The following is a 15,981-nucleotide window of genomic DNA, read 5'->3' as shown; positions in this document are numbered from 1 at the left end:
TCAGCAGCCCGAGTGGACCAAGACGGGGCCTCCCATGCTGGGGAGAGCCTGACTGGGAAGCTGTCCTGTGGGGCTTCTTGAGAGCAGCCCCCTGCAGCCCCCTGCAGCCCACGCCTTGCTCATGTTCAGCCAGCATTTCTCCAGCATGTTCCCCTGTGTTTCTGAGAGCCTCAAGGCTTTGTTCAGGAACAGGTCTCAGTTCTGCCCATCTCCCATCAGAATGCAGACATAGGCCATCAGGTAGTAAAGTCCTGGGTAGAAGACTGGGCCAGTAGTGTTCTGAGCCACAAGACTCTCCAGGTTCTAAAGGAAAACAACAGAATGGTACAACCAGAGTCTGAAACAGCTCACTGACCACAAAGTCATTTCCCTCACAGATGGTTTGGGAACATTTTAAATATATGAGCAATCAAGGGAGAAACTGTGTTACAGAGACGTACCTACTAAGTATGGTAGATAGAATGGTAACATGAGGTAGAGGGGCTGCCAGGGCCCACCCCAGACCACAGTGGCCTGCCAATACTTTTCTGAAACTATTTTTTTTTTCTTTTGGTAGTACTAGAGATTGAACCTATGGCCTCACTTGTGCTAGGCAAGTGCTCTACCCTTGAGCAACATCCACGATCTGTGACTACTTTGAAAACAAAACATCTTACTCTGATTATCAAAGCAGTACAAGTGAATGATTGAAAATTTAGAAGGAAAGTTAGCTAGTTCTGCACGTAAGGAGCTTGGAAATCACCATGTGGTAAACTAGTTGAGATCTGAACAGACCAAATCCTGCCCAGCTCTTCTCAGATCTGTAGGAAAGGCGAGACACAGGACAGACAGCCACCCCCAAGACTGCAGACAGACAGGCATACACAGGGCCTCCAGGGCAAGCTGCTGTGGAAACAGTACCAGGGTAAGGGACCTGCACTGCACCGGATGAGCTCAGAGACTCATCAGGGGCCATCTGGGGGTTAAAAACTCCAGGTAGAAGAAGTGGAGCGGGAAGCGCCAGGGTCTGTCTCCCACTCAGACAGCAGCCACCTGGCAATCTGCAGGACTCAACTCTTTCAGAACTCCGGGGTCCTTGGAAGCTTTGCACGGGTCTGGGTTGGATGGTGAGTTGAAGCAAATTTTGGCCAACTTCAGCACTTAGCACAGTAGCAGCTGCCTGTTTCCTGCACCAGCCCCATGGCAAGCAGCTGTGACATGTTCCTGAGTGACCTACATACAACTTGCTGAATCCAATATGGACAAAAAGGACCCTGCCCCAGATACCTGGGATCTGCACTCTGACTGCTGATTGCTGCTTTTGACACAGAGGGACAGTCCCAGAGGCAAGCAGCTGGCAGGCAGTGCATCTCCTGCCATCGTTACAAGCCCTCCTCTGGCTGCAGGGACACCCAGGGCACTGAAGGGCTGGTGAACCTCCCCTCTCTTCATTCTTCTCTCTCTCTTGATTGAGCATTCCAAAGCACCTGCCTGTATGCAGAAAATTAGAAAGTGACTATGCACACCCAAGGAAAGGCATAGGCTCAGAAAGACCAAAGAAGAGCTTCAGTGGGCCTTCCTGCTGATCCAGGGCATAGAGACAGCCCAGAACAATGAAAAATAAAAGCAAAAAAAAGCAAATGCTGAGGAGGAGAAAGAATCTTATATCCATCAGAGCTACCACACTGTTATATGCAAATCTGTAATATCAGATACACAGAGTTTAAATCAAAAACAGTTATAGGAGACAAAAAAGGAGTTTGGTCATTAAAAAGATGTTCCAAAAATAAATGATAGATAGATAGATAGATAGATAGATAGATAGATAAATAAAAGAGGTTCCACACAGCAAAAGGAGGTCTATGCAAACCATCAAAATCACAAAGCAAGAACTGGCAGAACCGAGGTGGAGACAACCTAGAGGAAGAGTGGGAGACTGTAGGACTCCACTCTGGACAGAAGGGAGAAGAGCCAGAAGAGATCAGTGAGGAAATAGAGGACGTAAGAAACTGGAAATGCTCAACCACTGTGCACTTAGCGGGCAGAGTTCCAGCTCTGCAAGATGTAGAGTTATGGAGAAAGATAGAAGAGATGGTGTTCAATAGCATTGCTGAACTGCACACTTGGAGTGGGTGGCTTTGTGTTGTGTGCATTTGACCACCGCCAAAAAAAAAGGGACAATAAATAAATTTGAAAAACTTACATGTTGAGAGTTTCACTCAAGGAGATTGACCAGGTTCTTGCAGCAAATATGGGGGCGGGGGGGGGGGGCAGATTCCCTTATGCTTCCAGCAGGGAAAGGCAAAAAGGGATCATTTTGAAATATACCAGTGCTCTCAGAAGGACCTACCTAAGCAGTCTCATCCCCAGGGGGTTCACCAGAGCAGTGGCCGACTGCCGCACTCCTGTCTTCCCTCGGAGAGGCAACTGCACTGCACTTGTGAGGCTCAGGGTCCAGCTAAGCAGGCTCTCTAAAGATTGAGCCTAGTCATGAGGCCACAGGACACCTCCCCTTCCAGACACCTTATACCACACCATTAAAGACCTTTTACACTGCTTCCTTGTACCTTGTACATCATGTCCAGCTATCAAGAAAACATTATACGGAAAAGGAAACCAATTTTAAGAGAAAGAGGGATATTAGAATTGTCAGTCAAGGAATTTGAAGCAACAATGATTAATATGAACTCTAATGGATAAAATAGATGGCAGGAAAAACAGAGATGGAAATCCTGAGAAAGAACCCAAAACAAGTGCTAGAGATTAATAAAAAAGAAAATAAATGCAGAATGCCTTTGATGGGTTCATTGGTAGACTAGGAACAGCTGAGGAGAGAACCTCTGAGTTTGTAGGGATTCCAATAGAAACCTCCAAAACAGAAAAGAGAATAAAGACTGAGCAATTAGGGGCTGGGGATGTGGCTCAAGCGGTAGCGTGCTCGCCTGGCATGCGTGCAGCCCGGGTTCGATCCTCAGCACCATATACAAAGATGTTGTGTCTGCCGAGAACTAAAATAAACATTTAAAAAATTCTCTCTCTCTCTCTCTTAAAAAAAAAAAAGAAAAGAAACACAGAACAGAATGTCCAGGACTGTGGGAGAGCAGAATGTGTCTGTGTAGGGCAGACCCCAAATGGCTGTAGGTAGGCTCCTCTGTCAAAGCCTCCAGCAGGCTGCTTGTAGTATGCTGCCAAGGTCATGAACACCTTGATTCAGCAGAGGCACTCAAGGTCACACACAGGGCCTGTTAGGTAGGCCCACTCATGCAACCTGTGGACAATGTGCCTTCTTTGTCTGGCCTGCATCAAAAATAATAGCCTATCGAAATGGCCCAGGGAGTTGGCTAAATGGAATTGGCCAGGACTCAGTGGGGCTGGAGCTGGGCTGCCACCACCTCTGAATAAAGGGGATGTGGCTCAAGTGGTAGCAAGCTCGCCTGGCATGCGTGCAGCCCAGGTTCAATTCTCAGCACCACGTACAAAGATGTTGTGTCTGCCAATAACTAAAAAATAAATATTAAAAAATTCTCTCTCTCTCTCTCTCTCTCTCTCTCTCTCTCTCTCTCTCTTCTCTTCTCTTCTCTTCTCTTCTCTTCTCTTAAAAAAAAAGAAAGTCTGCTCTCCAGGATCCAGACTCTGCCCCCCAGGGTCTGAGCCTCCACCCAGCAATGTACCTCGTCCTTGCCTCGGGCTTCCATCCCCACTCCCTTCCTGAATCCAAAAGCCACTGTCTTCTTAGTGTTTTAGGCCTTTGTTGTGATCCCAGCACCGTCTGCTTGTTTTTGGCCTTGCCTGTCTTTTGTAAGAATGGGTTTTATCACTTTACTATTGATGGACCTTCACTTAATCACCTGCTCATTTTTCTGTCTGGGTTCTCACATATTGATCAGGTTGACCACAAGTGAGGGGCACTTTCATCAGTACTCAATTCATCTCTAAAAGTGAGAATGATAGTTGACTCATGTGTCAGGTGATGCACCTGACATTTGGGGAAAAGAGAAACTTGGAATAAATTAAATCCAGTGTAAGATGGCCAAGAATATTTTTTTCTAAATGACCTGGAGTTAAGTATATCTCAGATTTCTCCCGAGTATCTTCTTAAGTAAGAGACATTCACTATCTTGACATTTTTAAAGTAATGCTTTATATAACCAAGCAATTTCCCTATCCCAAGAGCCAGCACATGTTGCACAGATCTGAGCTGCAGACTCCTGTTCCGTGTCATGTCACCTTCAAGTGGGCAAAGTCTGAACATCCACCTGTTCGGAGGCAGTGACTTGGTAAGCTGGGAAGAGACCCTGAGGTTTGTCGGGGGGGGGGGGGAGTGGTAATGAGCCCTCCCCTGGGCCATGTATCACTCACTCTCTACTCTCTTTTTTTTTTGAACCCAGGGTTGTGCACACAAGCCAAGCACTCCACCAACTGAGCTATGTCCCCAGCCCCAAGCTCTCTTCTCATAAAGCAGGAGTGACAATGTTCAGAGCTCAGTGAGCTGCGCTGCTCTGTGGGCCCACCTGCCTTGTTCAGGTTTTATCATTCAGCCTGTCTAAAGTGGGCCTGTGTCTTCATGGCCTGAAAGACTTGGAAACAGACTCTTGGTTTCTACAGATGAGAACGCAGCTAGGCCCCTACCTCAGTTCTAGCCTCGTAAGACCTTCAGCAGAGATCACAGCCAGGCCCTTCCAGACTTCCAGCCTGCCTAACTGTCAAATAGGAAGCGGGTGCTTTTGATTTGTTTTGTTTAGGGTGCTGGGGATTGAATCGAGGCTCGCACACACCAAGCCCAAGCTCCCTGCTCAACCACGGAGCTAAATAAAGCCTCAGCCCTGGGTGCTGGTTCCAGCTATTAAATTTGTCACACAACAATACAAAACACATCAGTGCTCAGTTTTTATGAGAACAAGGTAAATGCTAACACCGCAGTTTAACCCTTTATTCCCTGAGGGGCTTGTCCTCCCTGGGTGGTAACCCAGATCTACTTTGCTTCCCACCCCCGTACTAGGGAGTTAAACTCAGGACCTTGAACACACTAGGCAAGTGCTCTACCACTGAAGTATATGCCCAGTCCTTTGAAATTTTCGTTTTTATTTTTTTAAGACAGTGTCTTGCTAAGTTGCTAAGGCTGGCCTCAAACTTGCAATTCTCCTGCCTCAGTCTCCTAAATTGCTGGGATTACATGCATATGCCCCCACACCCAGCTTAATTTGCTCATGCTTGTATTCTGGTACTTAGTTTAGTTCTTAATACATATCAGTTGAATTTTTGAAATTGTCATGTTCAAAGACTTATCTACCAGGTTGCTTATCAGAACAATAGCAATAAAATATTGTAGAAAAGTTCATTCAAGAATAATTGGGTTATACAATATAATAATACAATAATAATATTAGGTAAACACTATGCTTTGTTTTAATTTAATGACAGGAAATTATTCATAATATGTTTAATAGCAAATCACAACAAATGGAAACGTGTATGCACACACATCAGAGAGAACATGAAAGGTGATATCTCAGTGCATAAAAGCAATCATCGATGAATAGTAGGGATACAAGCAGCTCATACTTTCTTCTTTCTGGTGTTTAGGAGGATTGCCTTCAAAAATATCTATTATAAATAAATGTCTAATGTAAATTCTGCAGTCAGAAATTGGTTGGCCCAGAAAGTAGGCAGCCATGAGTGGAGGAGGGACAGGGCCCCTGGCCTCACCTTGAGCAGCTCCACCCCACGGTCCTGGGCATTCTCCAGCTGTTGTTCAATTTGCTTCTGCAGATAGAAAACTTGCCCCTCCAGGTACCTGGCAATTCCTCCATAGTAAAGAACTGTGGGGGTTCTCCTTGACACCAGGCATTTGGCTCTGCTGGAAAACGTGTGGAATTCATCCCATTCCTGAAGCCTGGCATACCTGCACACCACAGGGAAGTAAGACAATAAGAGCCACCCCTGGGGACAGGGAGCTCACATCCTGTCCACTGCTTCTCAGTGCAGTTTCCAGCCCTGGGGCTCTGGGGGCCTACTGCCTGAAAACACAGGAGGCTGTGGGCCATGAAGCCCCGAGAACACGGAATACAATGATGGTTTGAAATGAATCAGATCCTTAGGAGGACCCAGGTAATGTTAGCCACCATCTTTCTTTAGAGTCAAAAAAAAATGAGACATATCAGACTATAAATTCTGGGCTTGAAGAAACTGCTCCAGTTTTTCCAAAGAGAAATGCAGGGGCCAGCACTCTTGAGTGGTGTAAGCAGACTGGTGAACTCAGTTCCACCTTGGTTCCCCTTTTAAATATGAATTCTCAGGTCCCCAGATTCTACTAAATAGACAGGTGGGGCCAGGTGATTTTTTTTTGAGGCAGCATTTTGACATGTTGCTGAGGTTGGCATAGGTGTGTACAACCATGTTCACCTTTTCCAGGTGACTCTTATGCCCACTAAATGTGAGACACATTGGCCTAGGACACAACTGTTGAAAAACTCTCCAATAAAAACAGAAAAAAAAATAGAATGACATTTGGACTATTATTGAACTTCAACCCACATGGCAAGTGAATTTGACCTTGAACATTAATTGGCAAGGGCAATTAATTTGGAGATTTTGAATTCTTCCAAGTAATTTAATAATAAGAAGGCGTTTCGATTCAAATTTGAAGCTGCTCTGATTTGTGACATTTTATATAAGAATGTCTCCATATTGTCACTGACTCTCATCTCAAGACCTCTAGTGGACAATGTGGCTGCATGTAGTTGAAGGTGGGTGGGAAATAGACTGGAAGGACTTTGAGCTGAGGGGTGGCTGTGGAATTTAAGGAACGTTTGGCTGTGACCCATCTTGGAGGCTTGCTGTTCATCAGGCACAGGTGTGGCCATCACTGGAGGCTTGCTTGGTCAAAGGCTTAGCAAGCTGATGGGACTGAGCCTAGGGTCATGGGGAGTGGGCTACCAGAGAGTCTTGTTTCCTCCCGTCTCCTTCCACATGAGGGCCTCCACAGGTGAAGCCCCAGGTTATGCCTGCTTCCTCACTCCTTCAGTGAGAAGTGCTGCAGTTGGCTGGTGGTCTGGGGAAAGAATGAGGTCCCTGTCTCTGTCCTTCGTCTTGAGAGCCAGGGCAGCAGGCCTGGGCATGGTGTGCATCTTCTCTGCACAGGGGGAAGAGGCCTGCAGGTCCCAGGACTGCCCGCTGCTGAAGGTGCACGGAGTCCTGCGGCCATATCCTGCAGTCCCAGCTTCTTCAATGTGGTTTCTGTCTGCTCTGATATGGGTGGGTTCAGGTGGGCAAGCACCACTCATGACTGGTTTGGAGGCTCCACCCTCCTCAGAAGCAGTGTGGCCGCCCCTCGTTCCCCTTGGGGGCCTGGTTCCAAGACCCCTCTCCCCACACACAGGACCTGTGGATGCTCAAGTACCTTACAGCAAATGGCCAGGATTTGCACATAACGTATGCACCCTGTCCCAGAGACTTAAAGTCACCTCCAGAGGACTTAGGAGACCTAACCCAGTGTGATGCATGTAAATATTGTTTTACTGTATTGTTTAGGGGAAAATGATAAGAAAATGTACATGTTTAGTACAGATGCAATCCCACCACTATCTCCCAATCCAGGTCTCTGTCTGGATTCAGTTGAATCCACAGACAAGAACCAGGGACACAGAGGCTATTGGGCCATGCCCTTTCTGGTTTCTCTGGCGAAGTGTGTGTAGCAACTGCTCACTGCAGTACACCTGAGACTGCCACTTCCCTGTCCTTGGTTGAGGTGATGAACTAGACAACCCCTCCCTGTCTCCGGGTGAATACTCTGTGACACCCTCCAGACAACTCAGGTATAAGCTACACAGGCTTTTGCTTTCTTCTGGAAATACTCCCTGGAGCTCTTCCAGGAGACGTTTCCCCTTAAAAACTTAGTGACATCCAAGACACTTACCAGATAGCAACACAGGAGTAAAGTCCCAGGGGGATTCCACTCTGGAACTTGAGAATTCTGTTGTTTTCATTTTGGCATATGAACTCCACACATGTTCTATAGATAAAGCCTAAAAGAGAAAGCAGCAGGAGAGTGTGGCGGGTAGGAGGGGGTGCACGTCCTGCTGGCCTCAGAGCCTACTGTGGAGACAGTTCTTTCTGATTGCTATGAGCTAGAGGGTCCCATGGACTTAAAGAACAACAGTCCTATACCCACTGTGTTTCTGAGTCCCTGCTATCACGGAATGTTATAGGTTCACAACGCAATTCCATAGCACAGACCAGGCAAGAGCAGAGTCTAAACCAAGATTTCCTGGCCTGAGCACAAAGAGGACCTTAGTGTGGCCTCTCCCCAACCATCCCAGCCAGGCTTCTGGACTGGCAGCAATATGTGCAGCCATTTCTAAAAATGCATGTGTGGAGAACAGCCCCCCGCTGATCCTGCTGGTGAACTGTGCACCGAGGGTTGTCCACTTGCAGTCAATTCAAGGTCGTCAGGTTCACCAACAGCTATTGGTGCCTGCCACTCTCATTATTAGTAACCCAGTCCTTTAATCTAAAGCACAAAGTCTCTAAGAATACCCTAGTAAACATGAAGCCCTCCCAGCACAGGGTGCATGGCCAGACAGGCCTGTCAGCTCCAGGGTAAACTGAGCTGAGAGTGTAACTGACAGCTTAGGCCAAGGCTTCCTCCAGACGGGATTCTCCTTCTTGCTGTTCCTCAACAATCCTGCCACCTGCCAGACTGCTCATCAGCACAGCCACGAACCTCTCCATCCCCGTCATATCCATGCAGCCTGAAAACTTGAAGTCTCAAGGCCTCAGCCCTGGGGCTGCCTCAACACACAGCACAGGGGCCACACCCACCTTCTCTTCAATTCCAGAGCTGCACTTACCAGAATAGAGCATGATGTCCAAGCAGACAAAATAGAAAAATGCCTTGCTGAAGGTGTGCTCTTCCGCCACAGAAAGGTCCCACAGCCACCCCAGCACCTGTATCAACTGCTTGTATCTGTGAAACAGAGAAGGCAGTAGGATCACCAAGTGGTGGATAGGGAGAAGTGAGCCCTGGTCTAGTCCTGGTCCTGCACAGTAAAACAAAACCAAACAAACCTTAAACCCAAATTGCCATCTGTTTTGTTTTGTTTTCCAATCTGTTTTTATCATAGATTCTTCTTTTTCAAATATACATTTTTTATTTATAGATGGTCACAATAACTTTCTTTCTTTATTTATTATTTTATTTATTTATTTATATATTTATTTATTCACTTGGGGGTGCTGGGGATCCGACCCAGGGCCTTGTGCTTGCAAGGCAAGCACTCTACCAACTGACTATAGGCCCAGCCCTATTTATTTATCTTTCTGTGGTGCTGACGGTCGAACCCAGGCCTTACACACGCTAGGTGAGTGCTCTACCACTGAGCCTCAGCCCCAGCCTGTTTTTCATAGATCTTGAGACCAGGGTGACCATAGTCAGGCCAAACTGGCCTTCAGTCCTGGCTGCTATTGTCTGGGCATTTTCCTTCCTATGAGACATTTCCCTTTCCTGCCAACTGTCAGGGCTTGGAGTCCTGATTCCAAAATAGGGTTGATCAGTCTCATGGCCAGAGCAACCAAATTAGAGATGATGCTTATGAATGAATTCTGTTAAACAGAGGTATCCAAAGGCAAAAGAAGGCCACCAGCTGTCCCATCTTACTGGGAACTGGACTCCCTGTCCTGTCCTATGGAACAGGATAAAAATGAGCCCTGAACATTCAGCAATATGACTGACTTGGGAAAATAAATAAGCTTCAAGATAAATACCTGCTTTTCAGGAAGAGCAATTTACAAAGTCTGCAGAGGACCAGATAGTGTTTGTTGGGATTCCGAAGCAGTGACCACAACTTATGGGCTTGAGAGCCTGGGAAGAAAACAATTCTGGTGTGGGGGGGCATTATTTGTGTCTTCATTTCCCTTGTCACCCACCAGCCCTTACCTAACATGATGGCCAGGTCCAGGTGGCCCATTATGTATTTGATGTGGGCCAGTCGACCAGCCACAAGGGCCACAATCTCAATGCCCTCGCCCTTCAGCGGGAGGTTCACGATGTGCTTCATGACCATCAACTCATACTTGAACCACATGCCCTGGCAGCCAGCCAGCTGGTGGTAGAGTGAATAGTCCAGGTAAGCATTAATGATCTGAAATGGCATCAGGGCAGGGGAGAGGGGAAAGCCTAAGGTGGTCCCCAGACCCAAGCCCAGGCACATCACCGGGCACCTGTCAGTGAACCACGGGTTATCAAGCCTGGGAATAAAGCTGGTCACCGGCCAAAGCCATGGGTTTCCAGAAATCAAACTGAGTTTCTACCACCTATTTGCTGGGACATCCGAGGCAAGCGCCATGGCCCCTCTTGTCTACATCCCTTAAACAAAAGGCAAAATGTTTAATTTTTGTGAAACATAAAAGCAATAGCAAATGTAAGTAAATGATTGCACAACAGAAAGCCTGAAAATGTCTTTTAAAAGAGAATAACCTGTTAAGCTTCTCCCTTTTGCCCTCATTCTCTGGGTATAATGTGCATGTTTCCAGAGGTAACCTGTGTGAAGCTGCACCAGAGTAAAGGCTGAAGCAAGTCAGAATCTAGTATCTTCTGTGAATCCAGACATTAAGCTATTTGCCAAATTTTAATACAATGTCGTTGTATATTGTTTGTTTGGGGAAACAGAATTCTTTTAAAAAATAAAAATGTTGCCAGGTGCAGTAGTGCACCTGAAATCCCAGCAGCTCAGGAGGCTGAGGCAGGAGGACCCCAAGTTCAAAGCCAGCCTTAGCAACTTAAGAGACTGTAAACAACTTAGTGACATCCCTCTCAAAATAAAAAATAAAATGGGCTGGTTTGTGGCTCAGTGGTAGAGTGTCCCTGGGTTCAATCCCTGGTACCAAAAGAAAGGAAAAAGAAGAATGTTAATATGTAATGTGTTTATTACTTTTAAAGTATTTTTGAATTGTTGCAATTTTTGTTTTATGATAATATCAACAGATACAACTCATAGAGAAAAGCCACGTGGGATCCTTGATCATTTCTAAGAGTGTGAAGTTGGAGAAAGGCGGGGCACTCTGGGCCAGAGCTTCTCCAACCCCCTCCTGACTTGGAGTCTCCTCTCCAGCGATTGAGAGCCGCTAGGAAAGCACCCTACCTGGAAGTAGTTCTGCGTCTCCAGTGCGGAGTTCACCTGCATCACAGCCGCCAGGTGGCTGTAGAACTTGCAGTGGAAAAAGTAATTGGAGCTGTAGATCCGCCACAGCAGGGAGAAGCAGGCGGTCTGCCGGTAATGCTGGGCCAGCCTCCTCTTCCTGTGCAGCGGAGGGCACAGGGCGTGGGCAAGGGGGTGAGGCCGGGGCTTCGAGCAGGCTCCCGAGGGGCCCGTGGGCAGCCCGGTCTGGGTGGGCGCTCCCTGGATAAGGGTCATGCACGTCGTTCATCACTTTTGGGTCTGGAATGACCACCCTTCTAGCTGAGGAAGGAACGACGGACCCCAGCCCTGGACCAGCCATGCAGTCTCCCCGGCTATTGCCTCCACCGCACCCCGCCGGCCGGGAGCCAGGGCTCTGCTCCACGGAGTCAAGGACGCTCGGGACACCCTCGGTCCAGCAGTGGGACACAGAGGGCCAAGGCTGCAGCACCCATGGGTCTCACCGTCCATGAGAACGGGGAGGAGGGGTAGAGATGCGGGGTAGAGACGGGAGAATCTGGGTCCTTTCCTTTAGACAGGGACGGACGACAGGGCAGGATCCCTCTACCGCTAACGCGGGGGAACTCATCAGTAATGAGGAGCCGAGGCCGGGACCCAGGGTCCTGCCTGCCTTGTCGCCTGGTGGTTGTGGCAAGGCAACAGCAACCGCAGCTCCTTCTTCCCAACGCTTCTCTATTTTTTCTCCTTGTGCAGGTATTTCTTATTCCTTTTATTAAACATGGTTGCCAACTAGGGTCATTAAGTTTAGCCAACGAAAATACAGGATCCCAGTACATTTCAGTTTTGTTAGAATGCCTATGCTCTGAGTAGATCATGTCACACACACTGTCATCATCCTCAAGCACAGCTGCCCACCTCTGCCCTGAGGCCTCTCAGAGATTCCTGTAAAGCTCCTGCCCTCCCCTCTGCCTCCAGGAGCCCACCTCCACCTCTGTAAAGGAGCTGGCTCATCTCATTGCCACCCAGGGAACCCCACATCTAAGGGCCACTCTGGAAGCTGGAAAGGCAGCTCTTGGTGAGATTAAAAGAGCTGGAGAAAACCGGCCATGCTGCATCTTAGGCAGAAGGTATAAGAATAGCGCTAGGGTCTCTCTCAAAATGGAAGAGAAGTCCTCTGTAGGCTCTCCAGGCCACCACCCAGTGATAGCCTCCTTGTATGAACTGCCAACAGGTGGGAGACGCTGGACACTCTTATTATTATGGAAGTTGTCAGACCTGTACTTGGCAACAAGAGTATAATGAGTTACCTGCACTCAATACCCAGCTTCCACAATGGTCAACCTTCTTGCCTAACCCACCTTTCCACCCACTCTCTCTCTCCCCCATTATCATGTTTTATAATGCAAAATTTCCACCCACTGAAATGCACAAATCTTTTATTTTTAAAGAAGACTTTAAAATTAAAGTGCATTTTGCTTTCTGTGGACTGTGTTCAGTATTATTTATAGTTTTTTTTATAAAATTTGTTCTTTTTAGTTATGACTGTGGAGTTTATTTTCACATATCATACATACATGGAGTATAACTTCCCATTCTTGTGGTTGAACATGTTCTGTATTCATGTATGAACATGGAGAAGTTATGTCCCATTCATTCCACTGTCTTTCTCATTCCCATTCCCCCTCCCGTCCCCTTCTCCTCCCTGTCCAATTGGGTTCTCCACCCACCCCCACCCCCATTGCAAGTCACTATCTGCATATCAGAGAGAACACTTTTTGGCTTTTGGTTGTTTGGGATTGACTTATTTCATTTAGCATAATAGTCTCTAGTTTCATCCATTTATCATCAAATGCCATAATTTCATTCTTTGTGGCTAAAATTGTGTACATTTTCTTTATCCATTCATCTGCTGAAGGACACCTAGGTTGGCTCTATAGCTTGGCTATTGTGAATTGAGGCATTGATATGGCCAAGTCACTATAGTATGCTAATTTTAAGTCCTTTCAGTATATGCCAAGGAGTGGGATATTTGGGTCAAATGGTGGTTCCATTCCAAGTTTTCTGAGGAATTGCCAAACTAGTTTCCAGAGTGGTTGCACCAATTTGCAGTCCCACCACCAATATATGAATGAAACTTTTTCCCCACATTCTCACTGATATTTATTGTTACTCATGATATTTATTGTTATTCTTGATAATTGCCATTCTGACATGAGTCAGATGAAATCTCAGAGTAGTTTTAATTTGCATTTCTCTAATTGCTGGTGATTTTGAACATTTTTTTCATATATTTGTTGACCAATCCTATTTCTTCTTCTGTGAAGTGTCTGTTCAGTTCCTTAGCCCAATAATTGATTGTGTTATTTTTGTTTTGTTTTGTTTTGTTTTTGGTGTTAAGTTTTTTGAGTTCTTCATATACCCTAGAGATTAATGCTCTAGTTGAGGTGTAGGTGGCAAAGATTTTTCTCCCATTCTGAAGGCTCTCTCTTTATGTTTTTGATTGTTTTCTTTGTTGTGAAGAAGCTCTTTAGTTTGATACCATCCCATTTATTGATTATTGATTTCACTTCTTGTGCTTTAGAAGTCTTATTGAGGAATTTGGTTCCTAAGCAGACATGATGGAAAGTTGGGCCTACATTTTCTTCTAGTAGGCACAGGGTCTCTATTCCAGTTCCTAGGTCCTTGATCCACTTTGAGTTTTGTGCAGGGTGAGAGATAGGTGTCTAACTTCATTTTATTATGTATGAACTTCTAGTTTTCCCAGCATCATTTGTTGAAGAGGTTATCTTTTCTCCAATGCATGTTTATGGTGCCTTTGCCTAGTATGAATAACTGTGTTTATGTGGGTGTGTTTCTGTGTCTTCTATTCCTGTTCCATGGGTCTTCATGTCTGTTTGGGTGCCATGCTGTTTTTGTTACTGTAGCTCTATAGTATAATTTAATGTCCGGTATTGTGATGCCTCCTGCTTCACTTTTCTTGCTGATTGTTTTGGCTATTCTGGGCCTCTTATTTTTCCAAATGAATTTCACGAGTACCTTTTCTATTTCTGTGAAGAATGTCATTAGAACCTTAATAGGAATTACATTAAATCTTCATAGCACTTTTGGTATATGGTCATTTTGACAATATTTCCTCTACCTATCCAAGAACATGGAGATCTTTCCATCTTCTAAGATTTTCTTCAATTTCTTTTTTTAGAGTTCTGTAGTTTTCATTGTGGAGGTCTTATGTTTCTTCTATTAGATTGATTCCCAAATGTATTTTTGAGGCTATTTTGAATGGGATAGTTTTCCTAATTTCTCTTTTAGTTTATTCATTACTGATGTATAGGAATGTCATTGATTTATGGGTGTTAATTTTGTATCCTGCTGCTTTGCTGAATTCATTTATGAGTTCTAGAAGTTTTCTAGTGAAGACATGAAGAATCATGTCTTCAGCAAACAGGGATAGTTTTAGTTCTTTTCCTATTCCCATCCCTTTAATTTCTCTCTCCTGCCTAATTGCTCTGGCTAGAGTTTCCAGGACTCTGTTGAGTAGAAGTGGTGAAGGAGGGCAGCCCTGTCTTGTTCCAGTTTTAGAGGGAGCGAAAGCACAAATCTTACCAGTACAATTTGACCATGGCACCCCATGTCCTCATCGGGCTACCTGGATGGGCAGTAGTTTGCTCTTTGGCAGATGTCCCTGGGTTGGGACAATGCCCAGAGCCTCAGTACTGAATAAAAGTGGGCTTGAGACTGAGATTCTGGGCTGGCTGGTGCTGGTTACAACAGTGTGGCCTGGTGGTGAGAGGTTACAGCAGAGGAGGCCACTGGAGCTCGCTCTGCAGAGGGACCCTCATACTTTTGTCATCTGAACTCCCTCTGCAAAAGCTGCCTGTGAGGTGTTGTGGGACCCGGCCCTGGCTTAGGAACCCCTCCTAGACACTCTTCCTCCCATTAGTCAGAGCTAAACAGGGGTCCTGGCGCCCCCTAGAGGCCGGGGCTTGGGGGCTGACCTGCGTGGTGTGGGGTCTGCCTTGTGCTCCCCCAGCTCCCCCTTACCCTGGAGGGGAGCTGTCCGAGCCTTGCTGGTTCAGGTAGTGGAAGTGTCTGTTCTTCTCCACGTGGGTTTGGAGGAACAAGGAGAAGATGTTGTAGGGGAACACGTGGTTGAAGAACTTCAGCGCCTTCTTCAACATCTTCATGGCAAGCACCATCTGGCCCATGTTAAAACAGACCTGGAGGCAGCCAGAAGGAAGAGGAGAAGCCAGGAGTCTGGGTGGGCCTGAAGGTTCCAGCCACAGATGGCGGGACGCTTACAACACAGCTCCTCTGTGGCCCAGAAACAAACCTCCTGTGGGGTGGGGTGCATGGGGGGTGTAACTGTAACTGCTGGCTGGATAACTGCGTGAAGGAAGCTGCAGCCTAGGGTCAGCATTTGGCGTCTTGCTCGTGTATTATGAGCTCACGTCCTTTCCTAGAGGTTGTTGAAAGGGTTCACTGAGCTGACGGCCCGGGACAGCGAGCTTGTGCGGTAAGCCACAGTGAGGGCTGGGGGCTCCGGGCTCAGGCGGGACTCTGGTGCGGGTGGCAGGAGGACTTGGGAAGCTCAAGGGTGACTTTTGCCAATGACCACTGAGTCATGCCTCCAGTGGCTTCTTACCTGGCCTTTGAGACTGTAAAATGTGGCAGACTCAAAAGTCCTTCTCCAGGACTTTTTCTGCCTGAGAATTTTCAGCAGCTTCTCTCCCTTGTTCAAGTACACGTATGGCTGCAACCAGCACAGAGAGAGTGGCCCTGAGCAAGCGGGATAGACCCCTGAAGGGACACAAGCCCCCCCCCAACCCCCACAGTACATGGCAGAGGAGAGGAGGCAGGCACCACTGTG

General features: G+C 46.8%; 1 pseudogene; it reads right to left on the bottom strand.

Annotated features, from left to right (window-relative positions):
* LOC143410670 (adenylate cyclase type 10-like) overlaps positions 1-15,981 on the bottom strand; it is a 37,901-nt pseudogene continuing 21,920 nt past the window's right edge.

Source organism: Callospermophilus lateralis, chromosome 11 (assembly GCF_048772815.1).
Source record: "Callospermophilus lateralis isolate mCalLat2 chromosome 11, mCalLat2.hap1, whole genome shotgun sequence".
Classification (NCBI taxonomy): Eukaryota; Metazoa; Chordata; class Mammalia; order Rodentia; family Sciuridae; genus Callospermophilus; species Callospermophilus lateralis.
This window is presented reverse-complemented; position numbering and strand designations above follow the sequence as displayed.